The following is a 23350-nucleotide window of genomic DNA, read 5'->3' as shown; positions in this document are numbered from 1 at the left end:
ACAGAATAAGGCTATATTATTGTTCCCGGGGGAAAAAAAAAGAAACTCGTAGAAGCGCTGATGAAATACATATACATAACAAAAACTGCTAGGAAAAAAAACTCGGAACATTTGCTTAGCCTAATACGTTTTTTTTCCATCTGCACAAAATTATTTCAGCAGCCGCTTTTGCAATAAAAAGACTTAAAGTCGAGGGTCCCTGTAAGTATCTACGGAGAGAGAGAGAGAGAGAGAGAGAGGAGCAGTGAACCATTGACATCATGTACAGAGTTAGCATGAAGGTGTGATTGACAGTTTTTAGAAATCACTTCCTAATCCTATGCTAAGATGAATACTACTAGGCTACTACTATAATAATAATAATAATAATAATAATAATAATAAGGAGAAGAAGAAAGATAGATTAAAGGTTGAGGAGTAAAATCAATATAAAGTGGGGCTGTTTTGTCTTCAGCAAGAATACCTAGTGCTAATAAGTAATTTGTCAACAACATTGTATATATCTAGTGCCTGGTAATCAACCTCCTCACCTGGTGAGAGGACAGTCCACTCATCCTCACATTTCACACAGTATGAATAATAATGATAACAAAAGGAAGTAAAGCTAAATGAATGTTTTAACTGAGAGCAATACTTTGTACCCATATTTCCAATTGTATAGTAGATTGCACACAGTTTTTGCTTGTTACGTTCAGACCCGAGGGGATTGCAAACTTCAAAAGCACCATCGTCATTATGACATTCTTCCTCAACTTCCTCAAGCAGATGCTGAGGATCATCAGCCATAGTCCGTTGTAACACAGTGTGTTTATGCTTTTGGTAAATATGACATCTAAAGGACTCATACTTTGAAAAGGTCCTCTGACAGTCATTAAGACCACAAGTTATTGAAAAATTTGCCTCTTGTGCATGAATGAGACCAATGTGCTGGATTAATTTGACAATCGTTCTCCGAGAACATTTAGGACAACAGAATAGGCGAGGCATTTTTGGCAGATATTACTGTAAGAGGTTGATTACCCTGGTAACTGGAGTAGGTAGAGGCTTGTCACCATCCACAGTAAGTTTCAAAACATATTGCTGAAGAAAAATCAGAGTGTTCTTCAAATGAGATGGATATGTTGAATTGAAGACAAAATAAGCACAAAATGAAGCAAGAGCCCTTTCATCCACACCGCTAGCCCAGCAGATCTCTATCCCATCGACTTTGATGACTGCAGTGACTCCTCTTGTAAACACAGTTTTGCAGTCAGTGATTTCTGGTACTTGCAGCGGTAACAGCAGACTTTCTATGACAGCGACCCGCCTTCGAGCCTCAGCTTCATTAACTGTTTTTTTTAAGTGTTGGGGTTTTTTCACTGTAGAAGTTCACTACAACTGTAGAAGTTGTAGAATAAATTCCCCATGAACAACACTGACTGGAGCACATGACCATTAGAAAGATTCAGGTGATGGACTATTAGCAAGTTATTGTCATTCATTCATATAAATTCAACAATTATGTTTTTCACTATTTAGCTGTCTTTTTACTTTAAGGATCTAATAAATTGCATATATGAAATGATTTTATTTACAAGTATCAGGTTTGTGATTTTAGGTTATTCTTCATTTAGTACAGCTTCTGACCATTAAATCAAAACAGACTTGTGATTTGATGACATAATGCTTATTTATTTAGAAACAGAAGTACCTAAATACAAACATGCTAAATACTTTATATTTTTATATATAAATAACCAGGTGAAAAAGAAGACAACCTTCCAATTGTGAAACTGGTTATTAAAGCCCTTAATTAAGTGTATTGTCCATGCAGTGTGCACAGATGTCCTTCTCATCTAGGGATAAAATGTTCCGCTGGCCCTTTAAGAAGCAGGAACGTGAGTTCCCGTTCTGCCCAGGAGTATCGCGAGAGTTCACCTGCGAGCAGCGCGATTTACAACGCGATGCAGGTGCTTCTTATGAAGTGTGAGAACCGGGAAGTTCTTGTGCATGAAGCAAGACTTTAAGTTTAAAATCACAATGGAGCCACTGAGCAGTGAGATTAAGCATACTCGTCAGGCTTACATCTGAAGACCAAACATCTGTGGTGAAGTTCATCGCGGAGTGGTTATGAAGAAGCTCGTGAATATGATCTGCCATACGGTTGTATAACTCCGGTAAGCAGACGAATGTGAAATAACGCCGACTCGGTAAAGTGTAGCGAGGCTCAAGGAGTTTTACCAGTCGCTGAAATCCCATGTCCTTCACTACAGAGCATGGTTGATCATCAAGCGCCATAAACTCCAATACTTTCTGTGTAATTCCTAGAGTTTTGTGCTGTCAGATTATCAGATGTTTTTAAATTATCGATAGATGAAAAATAACCTTTCGGTATCGGCCGATACATCGGTGCATCTCTAGTTAAAACCAAGAATATAATGGCTAATTGCATATTTCATTTTAATTGACCTTTTTTTTTTACTGAAGCAGCCTTATATGGTCTTGCATGTGTACAAATATTATATTTGTATGTGTATGTTGTATTTCCTACTGTTGATAAGGAAAGGGAAAAGGAGACAGACTCATATTCTTGGTTGTGCAAAACCACGCTGTAACTTCAATTCAGTTCCAGTTTATTTGTATAGCACTTTTTACAATGGACGTTGTCTCAAAGCAGCTTTACAGAAACATATAAACACGGGATACAGATTTTAAATGTGCGAATTTATCCCAGTTGAGCAAGCCGGTGGTGAAAAACTCCAAGATGTTAAGAGGAAGAAACCTTGAGAGACCCCTGGTATAACTAGAAAATGTTGAAAAATTGAAAGTCCCAGGTATCCCAAGGGTTCCTGTATAAGGCTGTCCTTAAACTTTTCCTGTATAAGGCTGTCCTTAAACTTTTCCGAAGTGCAAGTTTCTTCTAAGTCCCAGGTATCCCAGGGGCCTAATACCTAATAACCTAATGCTTAATTATTCAGAAACAGAAGTAAGTACATACAAAATGCTACTTTCAATTTTAACTCGGACAGCGTGCTTTCAGTTGATGGACGACCCCATTTATTTTTTTGATGAGCTCCAGAGAGGTGTGTGTGTGTATATGTGTGTGTGTGTATATATATATATATATATATATATATATATATATATAAAGACAACTATATTATATATTTTTGAATTTCATATATAAAATAGTTTTATTCACAAGTGTCATCTGTGATTTTTATTCGCTATGTAGAACATTTAGATCAAGCAATGTACAGAAATAGGTGTATGAATTTTCTCTCAAAAGTCATGTTGACCAGTTTTGTCTTGTTTTACCTCTCTTGCAACTTCAATCATTGGGCACCAGACTGGAGGCAAACAAGACCTTGTCTGTAAACACTACAGCAAAATTAAAGGTTAGTCACTCCTTTAAAGGACAGGAAATTTACAGGATAGGCACTTGACTTTTCCCACAAAAGTTATATTGTCCTGAAATTTTTGAAGTGTTCAAAAGTATATGGACGGTGTTAAGGGTCTGGGTGTTGTGAGTGGCAGAGCAGCTACATTGTTGCGATCCACTGAAAGTCAATCTTTTGTTTGGGAGCCCTGGCTACATGGGTAGCCCTCCTGGACCAAGTCCCTCTGGATGTTCCAGGGGGACACGTCAGAAAATAAGATTATTATTATTATTTTTTTTTTTTTTCCTTCTATCATCCAAGGTGCGCCAGGGGCAGAGCGTTTAGACATGAACCCCCGGTATTCAATTGAATTCCATTTTATTTGTATAGCACTTTTTACAATAGACGTTGTCTCAAATCAGCTTTACAGAAACATATAAACATGGTATACAGATTTTAAATGTGCGACAGTCAACACTGGAACCAGCAACAAACAGGTCATTACAAAATTATGGATAGACGGAATGTTAGAAAAAGAGCAGTAAAAAAGGTCAATGTAATGCTCACTTCATTTGGATGTCATTTAAGAAAAAATGATCTTGGTGCTGCAGTGCGAGATGACGAGATAACTTCATCTAATATCCAAAATGTTGCTGGTGGCACATATCATTATTTTGGTATTCTTAAAGCTTTGTCCAAAACCATGGAAAGAATCTGGTCTTATGTTCTAGAGAAGTATGAATTCAAACTTCAACTGAACATGGATGGCTTACCACTGTTTAAAAGTTTGTCTTTGTAGTTTTTGCCCATTATAGGGTTACTGCAGGGTTATACTAAGAAACCAGTTGTCATTGCTCTGTTCTGTGGTAAATCAAAGCCAACATCACGAACTGACTATTTGAAAGATCTAGTCAGTGAACTGCAAGGGTTAAGCAAGGGATTTGCCATAAATGGGAAGCAATTTTTCCTAAAAGTCGCATCTATCCTGTGAGATGCTCCAGCTAGAGCTTTTATAAAGGGAATTAAATCACATACTGGTTATTCAGGTTGTGACAAGTGCATCCAATCTGGTGTGTACATCAACCATAGAATGACCTTTCCTGAGATCAGCAGCCCACGTAGGACTGATGAGTCTTTTATCAACATGTCTGATGAAGACCATCATACTGAAACATCTCTTTTAAAAGCTGCAGGAATTGGCATGGTATCATGCTTTCCACATGATTACATACACCTTGGTGTTATGTGAAAACTGCTGGACTTATGGCTTGCTTCAGGGTCTTTATGTTGCCATTTGTTTGCTCGCCAAAGTGTTATAATCTCAGACACACTTGTTAGCTTGAGACGTTATATTCCTGAGGACTTTGCTAGGAAACCCAGGCAATTCTCGGAAAGACTGAGGTGGAAAGCAACAGAATTGCGATCGTTTCTGTTATACACAAGTCCAGTGGTTCTTCTTGATGTGCTGTCAGAACCAATGTACAGCAATTTTATGTTATCTGTTGCTATCTTTATACTCTCCAATCCACTCTTTGTATATTTCTTAATGACTCTGCTCACAGTTTGCTAGTGTCATTTGTAAAGCATTTTATTGAGTTGTATGGTCCTGAATTTGTTAGCTACAATGTACATGGGCTAACCCATCTTTCTGAGGATGTCAAAAAACATGGAAGCCTTGACTTCTTGTCTGGGTTTCTGTTCGAAAACTTCCTGGGATGAATAAAAAAAAATGATGAGAACTCCACACCATCTCCTATTACAGGTTATACGGCGACTCTCAGAAATGGACTGTTTCATGGTAACTGCTGAACATTTGGATATGAAAATTGTCTTGAAAAAACAACATGAAAATGGCCCAATTCCACCAGATTTTAATAAAGTTGACCAGTTCCAGGAGGTTGTTCTAGGTAGCACTAGAGTTAATCTCTCATGTATGGGAGATAACTGTCAGAATTGAAGGCTGCATTGGTGTAGTAATGAATATTCTTCAATGTCAGGAGAAAGTAAAGTGCTTAAAAGACTTATCTAAATTAAAAGCTTACAGCACCTAGTTGTCCCATTCAGTCTCCCAACCAAGTACTAACCAGGCCCAACTTTGCTTTGCTTTGCTTCTGAGATCAGGCTTTGTTTTTTTTTAATTTTTTTATTAAAAGTATTGAAAAATTCCATTAAAAACATATTACAGCATAAATACTTTTTCACATTAAAATACACCAGAATGTACATTATTTAACAATAAATCCTAACTTTATAAACATTTATTATTTACATCCATTGTAATATCAGTTTAAAACAGTCAATCCTTAAAAAATAAATAACACTTATATTCCTAATATGATAAAATTACCCTTGTTGTCCTGGCACTTTCCATTGTAAATCATTAAACACCTTACATACGTCTGGTGTAAAAACATTATAAAATTCATCTATTTTATCTTCTTGTTTAAAATAGAAAAACAAACATTCTATATATTTTTCCACTTTTCTTGTAAAAACACGCTCTACATCCATTACAATTTTTCTCTTTTTGCCACAACTCTTCTCTCCCATATTGCACTTTTTAACAACATCACAAGCAGATTGATCAGTTTATTGTTTTTACCCTTTTTATACACTCCTAACATGATGACTTTATTCCATTCCGTGTCTCTCTTTTTTTTTCCCTTTCAGATGTTCAATTATTTTCTTACATTTCACATTAAAATCTTTCAACTCTTTGCAGTGTAAAAGCAAATGTAAAAACCCTTCTTCATCATCGTTACATACTTTACATATTGAATTTTGCTCCATTACCATTTTGTTCAGTAGGAAGTCTGTAAATGACTTTATGTCTGATAAAATACTCTAGGTTCTCTAATTTCGTTTCTACGATCGTCCCTTTCATGTTATTCCATATGCTTTCTTCTTTAAGGGCATTGAATTTCTGTTGCCAGTACTCATTTACAATCGGTTTTTTAAAAACTCCATCTCTAAAAAGGCTATAAAACATTCTCACTGTACATTCTTTAAAAGCAGCCAGTTTTTCTCCCACCTTCACATAGACCTCTCTTCCTGTTCCCCCCTCTTCCATGCTTTCAATTCTCTTTATCCACTCTTTGGGTATTGCTTTTTTGATGACATCGTACTTATTTATTATTTCTTGTCTGTTAAAATCCTCTTTCTCCTCCTCCATTGCATCTACTGTACACTGTACAGGTAAAAACCCTTCTTTAAATTCATATAAAACATCCCTAACCCTTGTGATTCCCACCTCCCACCATTTCTTAAAAAAAAATCTCTTTTCCTTGATTTAAAATGCTATTGTTTAAGAATAAAGGCTGATTTAAAATGTTCTCTCTGCCTCGGGGATTAAAATGTACATTGGTTAAAAATTTCCCCCAGGCGCTCATCATTTCCTTATAAAAATCTGGTAACCCTTCCATCATCCAGTTGTTTGTTTTCATCCATAAAATGTTATCTCCCCAATTAAAATTCCCACATTTGTTTATAAAATATTCCATTGTTTTTTTCCATGCTGCTTTATTTTCATCATCCATATACTTTTTTAAAATTATTTTCACTCTTAAACTGTTTTTCCTTTGCTCAGCATCCATTAAACCCAATCCCCCCCTTTCCACCACACCTATTAAAGTATTGTACGCGATTCTTGGTGGCTTTCTGTCCCATAAAAATCTAAGAAACATTTCTTCAGCCTTCGTTCTGCCCACAACGGCATAGATGACACACATAAGGTATACCATAACTTAGACACCATCAACACATTTAAGATTAAAACCTTCCCTTTTAAATTAAGAGTCCTCAGTTTCCAACAATTCAGTCTTCTTTCAATACCTCCTAATGTCTTCCCACATGGTTTCCCTTGCTTTCTTTTCATCCTTCCCAATTAAAACACCTAAGATCTTTATTTCTTTTGTTTCTTTGAAAGTAAAATGATTTGTTAAATCTGTAACCCCTCCAAATCTCATACACTGTTTTTTCTTCATTTACCTTACCTCCTGAGCCCTTATAAAACATCTGTACAATTTCCATGACTTTAACACTCTCCATTTCTTTTACTATCACTGTGGTATCATCAACATATTGAAATATTTTGTCCTTTTCTCTACTTCCTTCAACACCTATTCCTTTTATTTTTTCTTCTTGCTTTATGGCTAGTCCTAGTGGTTCTGATACGAGTGAATATAAAAGAGCTGATAGTGGACATCCTTGTCTTATGGATCTTTTTATTTTAAAACACTATGTTAAAAACCCATTACATTTTATTCTCGTTATTGCCCCTCTATATAAAATTTTAATCCATTTAATAAAATTCTTTCCGAAACCAAAACTCTTTAAAATTCCAAATAAATAATCAAGTTCTACCCTGTCAAAAGCTTTTTCAAAATCTAAACTAATTACATAGGCTTCTTTGTTTTTGGTTTTCATGTATCTGATCATATCTTGTATGCTTAATGTTGTGTCTGCTATGTCTTTTCTTTTACCCCGTACACTTGATTTGTTTTAATTATGCTTGGCATTACTTCTTTTAATCTGTTGGCTAAAATTTTTGCTAAAATCTTTAAATCAGTGTTGAGCATTGTAATCGGTCTGTAGTTATTTAGTTCTACCCTTTCTCCTTTTCTTTTATATATCAACTTGATCAACCCCGTTCCCATTCTTTGGCTCATCTCTCCTTTCTTAAAAACCTCATCATATACTTCTTTCAAGGTGCTAGTTATAAAATCTTTAAACGATATAAAACTCACTCCCCAAACCATCTATCCCTGGACTTTTCTTTCTATTTAATTCGGTTATAGCTTTTTCAATCTCTTCCTCTCTTATGTCTTGATCACATCCTTTTTTATCTTCCTCTCCTACTTTTGTTTTTATTTGCATCAATAGTGATGCTTTTCCTTCTTCTTTTACTCCCTCTGAATTAAATAGCTTTTCATAATATGCTTTTATTCCTTTCAAAATTTCCTCATTTTTTCCTACTACCTCTCCATTTTCTCCTTTTATTTTTTCAGCTTTCCCCTTTCCAGATCGAAAAAGAACTTTTCTCCATCCACCATATACTTTGCTTTGCTTCGCAAGCTCACACTTTATTTCTTTTCTTCCATTTCTTTTCTTCCTCCACTATATGCTTTGCTTCACAACCTCACACTAATATTTCTTCAGTTTCTTTCAGTTCTTCCTCTATTACTTTTAATTTTTGTATATCTTTTTCTTTCTCATTATTTTTTTTTTTTACCATCGTTCCCTTGTTTCTCTTTCCTTATTCTTTTTGCCTTTTTTTTGTCTGCAATATTTTATGGTAAATTTTCACTGCATACTTCACATTTTCCCACCATATTCTTTTATCTTCCACATACATCCCATTTTCATTTTCAATGATATCTTTTATCTTTTCAACATATTCTTCATTCTTTAAAAGCGCTGTGTTTAAGACCCATACCCCTGGCCCTCTTTTCACTGTACTCCAGTCTATTTGCATAAAAAGTGGCTTATGATCACTTAGGCTTGTTTCTTCATACCTCATCCCTTCTATGAAACCTTCTATGTTCCTTGTACATAAAACAAAGTCTATTCTTGTTTTGCACATAAAATTCCAGACTATTTGCCACTTTGAGTATTCTTTTTTCTTTTCATTCCTTTCTCTCCATATATTAATCATGTCTTCCATCAGTGATTTTAGCTCTTTTCTTCCTGTGTCAGTTTTAAAAACCATTCCCTCAGCCATATCCAATTTACTAAACACTGTATTAAAATCCCACATTATAATAACTTGTTTGTGCTTCTTTAAAAACTCCCTTAAAAACTTAAAATACTCTCTCTTTTCCTGCTCCCAAGCTGGTGCTTGTACATTGACCACTATTACTTTCTTCTCTTCATATTCTATCTCTACTTCCATACATTTCCCAAATGTGTCCTTGTACACTATTTTACATTTTGTATCTGTCTTTTCTTTTATTAGAATTGCTACTCCTCTTCCAGACTTATCACCATTGTTATAAAATATTTCCCCATTCCATCTTTTCCTTATTTCACTTGTATACCCGTCTCTCCAGTTAGTTTCTGGTAAAACATCTTCCCTTTTACACATTTCTTTTACTTTTTCAAATTTTCTTACATTTAAAAGTCCTCTTGCATTAAATGTAACAATTCTTAAAATCCTAAAACAGAGGAGAACGTACATCAAACTCATCTTTTCAGTCCATCCGCTCCAATCCTTTAGACCCTCATACCTGTTTTCATGTTTAAGTGCATCCTTTTTAATCGCTCTTTTTCTGGCAGCTTCCAAGCTTGGCATAACCTTTATCGATCACCTTCTTTTCATAGTTTTCACTGTTTTATCCTCCATCTCTTCCCCCTCTTCACTTTCATTTTCAGCACGTTGTTCATTACTCCTTTGTTCTTTTTGTTCTGCTCTGTCCAATGCACTTTTCAGTCATGTCTATTTGTGTCCAGATTTCTCCCTCTTGTTCTATTTGCACGTTCTGTTTGTTGCATTCATCCGTCTGTTCTCCATTTTCTGTGTTTTCTGATATGTCACTGACCTGTGTTCCTCTGGTTTCTTCTTCTTGCTCCTTCTCGCTGTCTCCTCCATGCCTCTGCCCGTTCATCTGCTCCTCTTCTCCCTCCTCGCTCTCCATCCAGCATTCACACTTTAAAAACTTTCTGCAATCCAGGCACTTCACTGTGTTGCAGTCTCTTGCAAAATGCCCCCTCTCATCACATTCATAGCACTTAAAATTAGGGCAATCCTTCACCATATGATCCGGGCTCATGCACAGACGACAAGTTTTCACCTGGTGACTGTGCATCACCCGGAAGTACTGCGGTCCTTCTGCCGTTTCCATCTTAGTGCTATACGGGAGGGACGTCACCTCTCTCGGGAACCTTGTTTTTACAAATCTTGTCCCATCCTCAATGTTTTTGCCCGGATACATTCTCCTTTTAATTTTAGAGATGGGGATTCCCTCCAGCTTTTTAAAAATGTCCTCATCATCCAAGTAAACAGGCAGATGCATGGAGACCACATAATCCCTGTTCTGTAGTCTTTTCACTTCACACACTTCACCTTTGATTCAGTCCGTCCATTAACTCTTCTGTATCTTCTTCACTTTCGAGTGTCGCCTCATATTCTTTTGATTGTCTTGGTCTTACCACTAGGATTTTCCCCTCTCCAATTCTTTCCGTCACCGCTTTGATGTCCTCTGCTCATGCATCTTTGACATTTCCCAAATCCACAGTGACTGTAGCTTCTTTAGTGTACACTCCCATGCTGACTTCTTTCTCTGTTCTGTTTCCATCTCACTGTCGTTTATCCGGTCCTTTTTCATGTCCATGTCATGTTTCTCCTGCCATTGCCTCATCTGTTGACTTTAAATCATCAATTTTTAACAAACACACGAACTACGTTTAACCACCTCCCAAACAGCCCGTACTGCGGGGATGATTAAAAAAATAATAATATAAACACAGATGAAAATAAACACCAAGCTTTTGGTGAGCCTCTCACCTACTGCAGCCAACACGCTTCTTCTGTGGTGCTACACTCTAGCGCTGTCAGAGTGGTATGGCAGTAAGCAAAAGCTACCATCAAATGGTGCCTATTTAAGTAGTGTAAGTAAACCTTGAATAGGACTGACTGACTGATTGGGTCCCTTTCAAACCTGTATCCAATCTTTATCCCAAAAGAGGATGTTGTGCAGAGATAATTAAAGCACTTATCCAAATAAAAATCAGATCAAAGTGTGGCTTCTGCTTGGTTAGAATGAAAACCTGCAACCACACTGGCCCATTCTGGATAAGACTGGACAACCCTGATGTAAAGCAAATAACTACTAGGGTAAGTGACCGATTTAGAACTCAACAAAGTGACATGTTGACTTGACGTCACTCCATGAACAGGGAAGGAACTGGTAGATGAGAAGACTTCCCACTGTTGACGAATGGCAATTTCAAGTTGAGGGTGTGTCTTCTTTGTATTTTCCTGCTTGGAGGTGGGAATTACAAGTTGCAACCTCGAGTCAAGCGCATCATTACTCTTGTCTTCTTGATGAAGGAAAGAGCCAGGCTTCCACGTTCAGTGGAATAGCAGAGACTGTTATTTTGCAAGTAGCTATTATCTGCCTTGCTACAAAAGGCTCAGAGGAAGGGAAACCGTTCCCAGCCTTTTTCGGGCGTAGACCTCTTGCTGATAGGTGAACTTGGTGACCAGTACTTTACGGAAAATTTTCCAATCACGTTCAGAGTCTTATTGAGCAACGAAAGAGCCAGGCTTCCACTTTCTGTAGAAAACCAGAGACTCCCTTTCATTTTGTAAGCAAATGTTATCTGCTTTGCTACAAAAGAAGGAAATCTGCTCTGTTCAAGGTCTCACTTTCTGGCTGTTCCTAGAGGACCTGATCCTACGGAGATGACAACCGGTCAGTTATTAAAGCAAAGTTCAAAACTTCCAGCTTGTTTCTGCCCGGTCTCGAGCCAGGGAACTTTCACGCAGGCGCCGAAAACAGTTCCGCTTAACTTTACCAGTTCATTCTCAATGGTAGTCCTTATTACTATGGATGCAATATATTTTTGGCCACATGTTGATTCCATGGCACTGTTTCAAGGCTTTTTTTTGTAAGATCTACATTTTGAATTGCCTCCACTGCCTATCAGCCAGTTAATACTTTAGGGTTAGGTTTTTTAATTTACAACGACAACCCCCCCCACGGAGACTGCTGCTGGAGACTTCTGGAGCTAAATCTCGAGTGGACTAGGAGGTCCTTGAGGTTATGTTCTTTCTATAGGCCGAAATGACTTTGAATTTTTGTAAAAATCGATAAGTGTTGAAAGTTGTTCTTAATTTTTTTTTATTTAAAGCTAGTGTTTGATGGTTGTAAGTGGTTATTAACAGGATGATATGTTGAGGGTTTGGTAGCAGGGTGGCTGGAGGTGGAGTCTTTATTTCTGTGTTGTGGCTTTGATTTGTCCTAAGAATCTCCTACTGTAGCCTTTGTTTGAGGGCTTTGAACAGGACTCGGGTAGCATTGTATGAAGCCAGTCCTCCTGGATACAGTTATGTACATCAGCCTCGTTCAACTGGTAGAGGAGGAGGTGTTGGTCTCATCCATAGTAAAAATCTAGTCGTCACACAAAAACCTAAGCATAAATTTAATTCTTTTGAAATTCTTTATACCAGTATAAGTTATGTAGCCACAAAAAATAAGTCAATTCCTCTAATTATTATTTACAGACCCCCAGGGCCATATACTGAATTTCTTAGTGAATTTGCAGACTTTGTCTCAAACCTGGTTGTGTCTGTAGATAAAGCATTAATCGTCGGAGACTTTAATATTCATTTTGATAACCTGGAAGACCCTCTAAGATTAGCGGTTGTGTCCATCTTAGATTCAGTAGGGATTAATCAGAACGTAATCAGGCCTACTCATAATGGTGGTCACACTCTTGACCTCATACTAACATACGGACTAAGTATAGAAAATATTATCATTCTTCCGCAGTCTGAAGTTGTCTCAGACCATCTTATCTCGTTCATAATACGAATTGATCATAATATTTCCACCTCGCCTCGCTACCGCGTAAAACGTACCTACACATCAGCTACTGCACCGAGCTTCATAAATAACCTCGCAGAAACATCAATTAGATTTGGATCACCGTCAGATCACATAGAACTCGATCAGGCGACTGAAAGCTTGGAGTCAACACTCCGCTACACGCTAGATAGAGTGGCTCCACTCAAAAGGAAAATAATTAGAGAAAAAAAATTAGCACCCTGGTATAACGATCAAACGCGAACCTTAAAACAGACCACTCGACAATTAGAACGTAAATGGCATCAAACCAAACTGGTGGTATTTCAAACAGCGTGGAAGGAGAGCCTACTGAAATATAGGAAATCTCTTGGCGATGCTAGAAAAAACTATTTCTCCGCCTTAATAGGAGACAACAAAAACAATTCTAGATTCCTTTTCAACACAGTAGCAAAATTAACTAGGAATAAAACCACTACAGAGAGAAACACTCAATCATTACATAGCAGTGAAGATTTCATGAAATTTTTCATCGATAAGGTTGAAAATATTAGACGTGAAATACAGGCCATTAAATTAAAACCGGACAGTACTGTAACAAACCCATTACATGACAATGTAGCAATATCAGATCAATGTTTAGAGTATTTTGCTCCGCTTAGAGAGACCGAACTAGCTACATTAATCTCTTCAGCCAATTCATCAACTTGCATACTAGATCCCGTACCTACATGTTTGTTTAAACAGATTTGTCCAGGAGTAATTGAACCACTTCTAAATATAATCAATTCTTCCCTAAGCACTGGCTATGTACCTAAATCACTTAAATTAGCAGTTATTAAACCCTTGATTAAAAAACCTGATCTTGACCCGTCTCAATTGTCCAGCTATAGACCAATATCAAATCTCCCCTTCATCTCTAAGATTTTAGAAAAGGTTGTAGCAAAGCAGTTATGCTCGTACTTCGATAGGAATAACATTCATGAAATGTATCAGTCAGGATTTAGACCTCATCATAGCACAGAGACAGCATTAGTTAAAGTAGTAAATGACCTTCTACTGACCTCTGATCAGGGTTGTGTCTCTCTGCTTGTGTTACTCGACCTTAGTGCAGCTTTTGATACTATAGATCACACTATTCTCCTTGATAGATTAGAAAATGTTGTTGGTATTAAGGGAACAGTCCTCTCCTGGCTCAGGTCTTATCTGACCGATCGTTATCAGTTCGTAGATGTAAATGGTGAATTCTCCATGCGTACTGAGGTTACTTTTGGAGTTCCACAGGGTTCTGTTTTAGGCCCACTGCTCTTTACTTTATATATGCTACCCCTAGGACAAATTATTCGTAAACATGGAATTAGCTTCCACTGTTATGCTGATGATACACAGTTGTATGTTTCAGCGAAGCCAGAGGACAGAGAGAAGCTTAGTAAAGCTGAGGATTGTGTAAAGGACATTAGACATTGGATGTTAACTAACTTCCTTCTACTTAATTCTGATAAAACAGAAATACTTTTATTAGGCCCACGTGTAGCTAGAAGTAATCTTTCTGATCACATGGTTACTCTGGATGGTCTTTCTGTTTCATCATGTGCAGCAGTTAAAGACCTTGGAGTGATTATTGACTCCAGCCTATCATTTGATGCTCATGTAGATAATATTACTAGGATAGCCTTCTTTCATCTCAGAAATATTTCTAAAATAAGAAACATATTGTCACTACATGATGCGGAAATACTAGTTCATGCATTCGTCACCTCTAGATTAGATTACTGTAATGCCTTACTGTCTGGATGTTCCAGTAGGAATATAAATAAGCTCCAGTTAGTCCAGAATGCAGCTGCTAGAGTCCTAACTAGAACTAGAAGATACGACCATATCACACCGATATTATCAATACTGCATTGGCTCCCAGTAAAATCTCGCATTAACTATAAAATACTTTTATTAACCTATAAAGCACTAAACGGTCTCGCGCCACAATATCTAAGCGACCTTTTGGTTTTATATAATCCGCCACGCCTACTTAGATCAAAAGATGCAGGCTATTTGACGGTACCTCGAATAGTGAAGGCTACAGCAGGGGGAAGAGCTTTCTCTTATAGAGCCCCACAGTTATGGAACAGTCTTCCTATTAGTGTTCGGGACTCAGACACAGTCTCAGTGTTTAAGTCTAGGCTTAAAACGTATTTGTTTACTCAAGCCTACCCTGACTAGATTCTGTTCTACTACTTCGCAGTCATAATAATCTTTTTTCTCCCTCTCTCCTTTCGCCGAGCCCCACACGAATTTATGGAGATACTAGAGATCCAGATCCTTTCTGCCTCTGGATGGAGCTCAAATCTTCTCTAATTCCAGACTGCTGGGACTACGGCTGCTCCTAAGGCCATACAGACTTCATATAAATCCATAATGAACTTTTTCACACTATCTGTTGTTACCCAGATGAGGACGGGTTCCCTTCTGAGTCGGGTTCCTCTCAAGGTTTCTTCCTCTTAAAACATCTTAGGGAGTTTTTCCTCGCCACCGTCGCCACTCAGTGGCTTGCTCAGTTGGGATAAATTTGCACCTTTAATATCTGTATACCATGTTGATATTTCTGTAAAGCTGCTTTGAGACAATGTCTATTGTAAAAAGCGCTATACAAATAAAATAAATAAATAAATAATAAATTGTGAAAGTCATTCTCATCCGTACATATGCGATGGAAATGTTTCAGCTGGGACTTGACTATCCCTTTGAATCTATGCTTAGGATGAAAACTGGTTTTATGTAAGAGACGATGTGTGTCTATCTTTTAAAGTAAACTTTAGTTTAGAGTGCCCTGGAATGCTCTACCGGTTCACCCAAAAGCACTGTAGTGTCCATAAACTGAATCGACTGTTAGTGGTGTTTTATTGTGATATCCGGGTGATGTGTGTTTGCGGTTCTGATGAACTGATCAAATTCCTCCATTCCATGCTGCCAAACCCCAAAGATATCGTCCAGGTATCTATAGTAAACTAGATGTGTAAGTTTGCATCTGTCAAGAAGGGATGTTTCCCATTCCACTATATATGTTCGCATACACCGGTGCAAATTTTTTGCCCATTGCTGTACCCTTGATCTGTAGGTAAAATTGCAAATCAGTCGTTTCGTGTTAGACCGATTTCTAAAATTTGTAGAACGTATTTATCAGGTCTGCATGGATCCGGATGGTTTCTAAAGGCTTTCTGAACAGCTTTCAGCCCTAATTCTTTCGATGTATTTGTATATAACCTGTTTGTCTATGGTAAACAGAAATGAGTCGCTTGAAATCCTGATATTTTGTGTTTTTGCAATAAAATCATGTGTCCTTTATGTACCTATTGTGTATTTGTGACAGTGGATTTAAAAAACTGTTGATGTATTGGGCTATGTGATAGGATTCACTCCCACAGTCTGACACTATTGGGCGGCCCCTGGGGATCTCGCCTGGGATGGTCCATGTTTCTGGAGCAGCATGTATTTTCGGCAATAAATAAAATACTCTAGACCTGGGAATATCTGGACCCATTAAATAATGTTTGTTTTGAGTTGATGTATTTTTCCCGATTGTAAATTATTGAGAATGTTCTGTATAGTTAGTTTGGTTTAGTGAATGAGTTAAAGGGATGTAATGGTCAGTGGTGTTCAATTGTCTTTTAGCCTCATACATAGTGTCTCACAAAGGTGAGTACACCCCTCACATTTTTGTAAATATTTGATGATACCTTTTCATGTGACAACACTGAAGAAATGACACTTTGCTACAATGTAAAGTAGTGAGTGTACAGCTTGTGTATCAGTGTAAATTTGCTGTCCCCTCAAAATAACTCAACACACAGCCATTAATGTCTAAACCGCTGGCAACAAAAGTGAGTACACCCCTAAGTGAAAATGTCCAAACTGGGCCCAAAGTGTCAATATTTTGTGTGGCCACCATTATTTTCCAGCACTGCCTTAATCCTCTTGGCCCTGGAGTTCACCAGAGCTTCACAGGTTGCCACTGGAGTCCTCTTCCACTCCTCCATGATGATGTCACGGAGCTGGTGGATGTTAGAGACCTTGTGCTCCTCCACCTTCCATTTGAGGATGCCCCACAGATGCTCAATAGGGTTTAAGTCTGGAGACAGGCTTGGCTAGTCCATCACGTTCACCCTCAGCTTCTTTAGCAAGGCAGTGGTCGTCTTGGAGGTGTGTTTGGGGTTGTTATCATGCTGGAATACTGCATACTGATCATGCTCTGCTTCAGTATGTCACAGTACATGTTGGCATTTATGGTTCCCTCAATGAATAGACGTATGAGTGCTGCCAGCATTGCTGAAGAGGTTGAAGGGTGTAGCAAAGTGTCATTTCTTCAGTGTTGTCACATGAAAAGATATAATCAAATATTTACAAAAATGTGAGGGGTGTACTCACTTTTGTGAGATGCTGTATACTGAGCTTTATCTAAAATGACAATCCCTGACCCCTTATCTGCAGGTTTTAGAATAATGTCCGTGTTTGCTTTAAGAGAAAGGATTGCCCTTTTCTGCATGGGTGATAATTTATGTTTTAAAACATCTATTTGAACTTATGGCTCTGTGATTTTGGTTAGTTAACCACCTGATAAAATTAGGGGTTGCCATTTAGATGTTCCTATGAATGGGGTTTGTAGTGGTTTGTGTAGTGGCTTGATTCTCGAAATCAAAATCATTTAAGATCTTTAACTTTCTATTATGCGCATGGACGTCCCTCCTAAGATCCCCAAGGTCCAACCAACCTCGTGTTTGGATGAAGGTTAGTCCCATCTCCAGCAACAGCCTCTCTCCCTGTGATAGTTTTAGACCGGTTAAAAATGTTGGAGTGTAAATGATCGTTGCACGTCTCCGTCCTTAATAGTTTAACTGGTCGCACCAGCAGTCGAACATGCATTGTGCTGTCTCTGCAGTCCAGTGAATACAATCTTTCTCAACCCTAAATAACAATCTATTCAGTTCCAATAATGGACTCCCATGGGACATAAATTTATTTACCGCCTCCAGATTCTGCTGCTCCTGTGGGGGTAAAGATTCTGAAAACTGAATGATGGGTGTGTAAATTGTAGCATTTGGAAATTTTGATTGAGCTGTTCTCCACAGGCACTGTAGTTGCTTTATGGTTGTTTTGTAGGGAGGTTGTCCCCTGTTGTTATTTAGTTATTTAGTTATTCAGGAAGTAAAGTAACCTGCGCGTGCATTTTAGCTGAGGACGGCATCATTACGACGTAGTCTCCACAACACGTGTACCATGAGCGGCAGGGGAATTTGTGGGACACAGAAGAGGTCCACTGCTGCGCATAATATCTGTTGCACCTGCGTTCGAGTGAGTCTGAAACCAGACCAACGGGGGGAACAATCGCACTCGGATTTGGACCGCAGCAAACATGACCCGTGTGACAACTATCGTACTCAAAGGCTACCTTATGCTTTATATTCTAATTTTATTAGTTCCCAAGTGTGGTTCATACCACCAGGGTCACTCCCTGTATTAACAAAGATGAACTGTCAGGAATTTCTTGCCGTTGGATTTTGTGTTTATATACTTCGTTATTTTGCTATTTACTGAATGCACTTCATTCATTTAGTCGGGTTTCCAAAAATTCTAACAATCCTGACTCAGCAACCTACAGCGTAATGTCCGAAATCCACAGGGGTGAAAGTTTCCTCACTCAAACTCGGGATTCTGACACTCTGACATAAGCGTTTGCACATTTGCATTTTAATTAATGATACAGTAAACACGTGCATCAAAACCAATCTTATAAATTAGATGGTAGCAGTAGTAATATAATAGTAATAGTAATAATAGTCCGAGCTGTTATTTCAGTTTAACACACACACGCGCGCACACACACGGAAGCCCAATCAGGTGATACAGAGTCCAGCATTTCACAATTCTCTCACCTGTTCATCGTCGTCATCGAGGAATCGGATGGTGCTCATTCTATTCGTGGCTCTGTTGTCCCACGTGTCATCAGCCACGTCGTTCACGAGACTCTCCAGAGCGCCATAGCGTGCCAGGTTATCAGAACCTACATATACACACACAGACACATTCCACTATCACGTCTCACCTCACCATTCCCAAAATATTTTCCCAAAGCTGAAGGTCAAGCCAAAATAAAGTAACCTCAACTGAAGAGTTCACCTGCGATACCCAGCAAGTAAAAAATGTCAGATTAGGGCTCAGATTATACTCGACTTGTATAAACCCGGACTTATTTAGAGGCTTTGTGCATGAGTGTCTGTGCTCCTGCTCGGTCTCCGTCTCTCCCTCCCTCCTCCCCTCAGTGACCTAGCTTCCATGGGTTTTCCACCCTCATCGGTCCGTGTCACCACAAATGATCATAATCCCTCGGCCTAAACAAGAAAACACAGCTGCTACTCAGAAGAGGTTAAGAATGACAAACTTTCTATTCGTCTTTATCGACACTACGTTTACATTCATAGGCAAAAATATATATAGATATGAAATTAATTCTGGTGCACTCTCAGTGCACAGCAGTGGATGTGATGCCACTTGCCACTGTGGTTAGTGCTTAATAGCGACGAGTGTGGTTAGGCAGAGATAAGCTTCTTTAAGCCATGCAATCCAGCGGGTGTACATAAAACAGCTCAGGTGCAGAGAGAGAACGTGACAGATTTTAGGCTTTGTCTGCTTATCAAACATTCCAAAAAAATGTATTCTTCTTCTATAAGAATATGTGCTAGACAGGCACAGAGCAAATTAAAATCCTACAAGCCATGCCGTTTAGGGCTCACGTTGAGCAGAGACCTTCTCAAACACAGGAATTCATACATACGGAGTGCTAATGTTTGCATACGCATAGGACAAAATAGCGAAAACAAAGAAATATAAATGATATGGGGGGAAATCGTGAGTTTTTCTTCATTATCAAAAAAAGAGAGAAATGATCAAATGATAAGAACTCAGGGTTGCCTCCACCACCAAGAAGTCTAGCCCATTCCTTTAGTCTCATTACTAATCTGTATGTCTCAAACTCAAATACCCTTAAAATACATGCCTCAAAAAGAGAGAAAGCTATTGAAGAAAAACTATTTCTGACATTTGACCTTGTTTGGATCAACTCTAAAATCTAATATCAGTTCATCTTCTGTGTACAGTCACGATTCTATAAAATCCTACAAAACATACTACCTCCACCACCTAGTGGCTTTTAATTTCCTCAGTTGTAATATATTGGCTGCCTTGCAGTTCTCCCTGTAGTTCTGGCCTTGTTTCCCACTGAAGTTAAGCAAGGTTGAGCCTGGCCAGTACCTGGATGGGAGAGCTACTGGGCAAAACTAAGGCTGCTGCTGGAAGTGGTATTAGTGAGGCCAGCAGGGGGCGCTCACCCTGTGGTCTGTGTGGGGCCTAATGCCCCGGTATAGTGAGGAGGGATACTATACTGTAAAAACAACACAGTCTTTTGGATGAGACGTTAAACCGAGGTCCTGACTCTCTGTGGTCATTAAATATCCCTGGACACTTCTTGTAAAGGAGTAGGGGTATAACCCTGGTGTCCTGGTGGAATTCCCCCACTGGCCCTTCTCCATCATGGCCCCCTAATAATCCCTGAAAACCCCTGTGACCTGAAAATGACTCCAGTTTAAACAATGTATTCTTGAGTCATATTGAATTCATGCAACTGCACCTGCCAAACATGTTCGTATGCAAGTGTGGGAAGTAGATTTATTTATTTATTTTTTACATACAAGTCAGCGTGACTATGAATGCCAACTCTGATCACAATGAAAAGTTGCAGGGAAATAATAATGGCTTTTGCTGGGTCACTCATATCTGCATTAGCATTATGTGCAACATGCTTATGTTACTTAAAATATGCCAAACCCAATTTACATGCCACTTACTGCTGTGTTGTACCCATTAGTATGTTTAGACAGAACAAATGTTATAGGTGTGTTTATATATTTTCTATATTTGTATACAGGGTCCTGATCTGCCTTTTCAAATATCAGTGCCCCCTGTATATTTGGGGAACAAATGGTACCTAATTTGGAGTTGAATTATTCTGGGATTTACCCCTAACAACTCAGGCTTACAACTGCCTAACCTGTTTCCAGACAAATCAAAAACATGCAGCTCTGTAGCCTGTGAAATTTCAGGGATGCGTGTCAGACAGTTGTCCCTCACACACAGCACATTCAGACTGCTGCAGCCTCCTATCTGTGAAAATGGAAAAAAATAGATGCACATAAACATGTCAGAAGTAATAGCTCTAGAGAGGAAAGCATTATTATAGGAGCTTGGGAGTTGAGTGGAATAATATGGGGGAAATCAGTCACGACCAGGAATTAATCTCTTACGGCTCTAAATGTTCAGGTTCTTGAGAATCCCGGGCTATTATTAATACAGTCCTGAAAGAAAAACTGGAGAAAGCACAGGTGGCAGACATTTGTTTGTCTTGATATGCGATCTATTTTACAATTGAACAAAAGGATGGATAAAAGAATGCACGTGTGAAAAACAGCACCCCTGTAACACATGCAAGTCTCGGTGTGGGATCTATACGCTGCTAATGGGGCTGACAGCGGGGCCTAATTTTAGAAGCAATTAGTGGTGATCTATAGCATGGCATTAATGGACAGCCAGACAGCGACAAATCTACCTTCCAGTGACTGAGCCTGATATTATATTATATACACAGAGAATATAAACAGTAGGTACACCTGTAACCCGATCTCAACATAATAACACAGCAGAAATACATAGAGATGCGTGTTCAACACTCATTTCCGTTACCTGTAAGGTGGGGAAACTTCTGTCTAAGACTGGGCAGAACAAGCAAACAACAAATCTCATCAAATAAAATGTATTATAAAAGTAGGTCAGGAGTGTTAAGAGGATTTAAATGCATTGCATCTTACACCACCACACCTTGTACTTGAAAAAGTATCATCTTGGGGCTGCGTAGCTGCAGACCGGTCAGAGTGCCCATGCTGACCCCTGTCCACTGCCGAAAGCACCCATAATGGGCTCATGAGCATTAGAACCGGACCATGGAGCAATAGAAGAAGGTGACCTGGGTTCATGAATCACATTTTCTTTTACATCATGTGGATGGCCAAGTGCGTGTGTGTCGTTTATCTGGGGAAGAGATGGCACCAGGATACACTATGGAAAGAAGGCAAGCTGGCGGAGGCAGTGTGATGCTCTGGGCAATGTTCTGCTGGGAAACCTTGGGTCTTGGCATTCATATGGACGTTAATTTAACATGCACGACCAACCTAAACATTGTTGAAGACCAAGTACACACCTTTATGGCAACAATATTCCCTAATGGCAGTGGATTCTTTCAGCAGGAAAATGAGCCCTGCTACATTGCAAAAATGGTTCAGGAACGGTTTGAGGAACATGACAAAGAGTTTAAGGTGTTGACTTGGCTCCAAATTCCCCAGACCTCAATCCGATCAAGAATCTGTGGGATGTGCTGGACAAACAAGTCCAATCCATGGCAGCCCCATCTCGCAACTTACAGGACTTAAAGGATCTGGTTGAGAGTTCCCAAAAGCAGAAATTAGTGAATATATTAATCAACTAGTTGGCTAGTCTATGAAACCCTGTCCGATATACTCAAATTTTGCAAGTTAATATTCTTTCATATAAAAAAACCCAACAACACAGGCAGACAGCTGTTATTTTAAGCTAAAATGTTTAAAACTAAAAGGTACCTGGTACTGTTTTTGATGACAGAGACAATGTTGACTACAAACTTTGTCAGTCAATGTTAAAACAGTTGAATCTCAAATGTCATATGTCGAGTAGAGTTTATGCTTTACAACTCCATTATGTTTGGGAAGTGGAAGCTCAGTGATTAAGACATTGGGCTTCTGATCGGAAGATCGTGAGTTCAAATCCCAGCACCGCCAAGCTGCCACTGCTCAAGGGCCCACCAAGGCACTTAACCTTCAACTGCTCAGACATATAAATGAGATACATGTACGTCGCTCTGAATAAGCACGTTTGCCAAATGCCATGAAAGTCAAATGTAAATGTAGCCTATGTCCTTTGTACAGGAAACCATCTGGCCCTCATAGCGCCAACTAAAAGACGTCAGATTTGATGTGTTTACGAAATGTAAAAACGAAAATCTAAATATCAGCAACAAGAAAATATTCCTGAGGGTGAATAAATCAAAATGAATCTGAAACGTGTGTGATGAATTTGTGACGTTTCCATTTATATCCATAAGAAAAGCTGCATTTGAACAGTCACGCTGACAGATAATCTCACTATAGTGATAAGAAAAGAAATATAGTGCTTTATTCCCAGAATGGCGATTATCTGTAGGTACTCCTTCTGCCATCTTATTGGACATGTGACTAATGTGACTAGTCATGCATACTGATCTACTTTCTTAATCTTATGCCTCTGGCATTTGGGCTTGTGGTCAGTAACACAGCTTGGCCTTTCAGAAAGCCTTAT

General features: G+C 38.7%; 1 protein-coding gene across 3 annotated transcripts in view; it reads left to right on the top strand.

Moving 5' to 3' along the window:
• The first annotated feature begins 1991 nt into the window (after window positions 1-1991).
• The window catches only part of LOC128604701 (NACHT, LRR and PYD domains-containing protein 4-like), a 197509-nt gene continuing 176150 nt past the window's right edge, over window positions 1992-23350 (top strand). The window contains exon 1 of one of the 3 annotated variants that reach the window (XM_053619804.1): window positions 1992-2156. The gene's annotated coding sequence lies outside the window, so the exon portion shown is untranslated. The remainder of the gene's footprint in view (window positions 2157-23350) is intronic. The other 2 variants (XM_053619805.1, XM_053619803.1) reach the window with 2 other exon arrangements.

Source organism: Ictalurus furcatus, unplaced genomic scaffold (genome assembly GCF_023375685.1).
Source record: "Ictalurus furcatus strain D&B unplaced genomic scaffold, Billie_1.0 scf2, whole genome shotgun sequence".
Classification (NCBI taxonomy): domain Eukaryota; kingdom Metazoa; phylum Chordata; class Actinopteri; order Siluriformes; family Ictaluridae; genus Ictalurus; species Ictalurus furcatus.
Note: the sequence above shows the minus strand (reverse complement) of the source record. Positions and strands in the feature narration are given on the sequence as shown.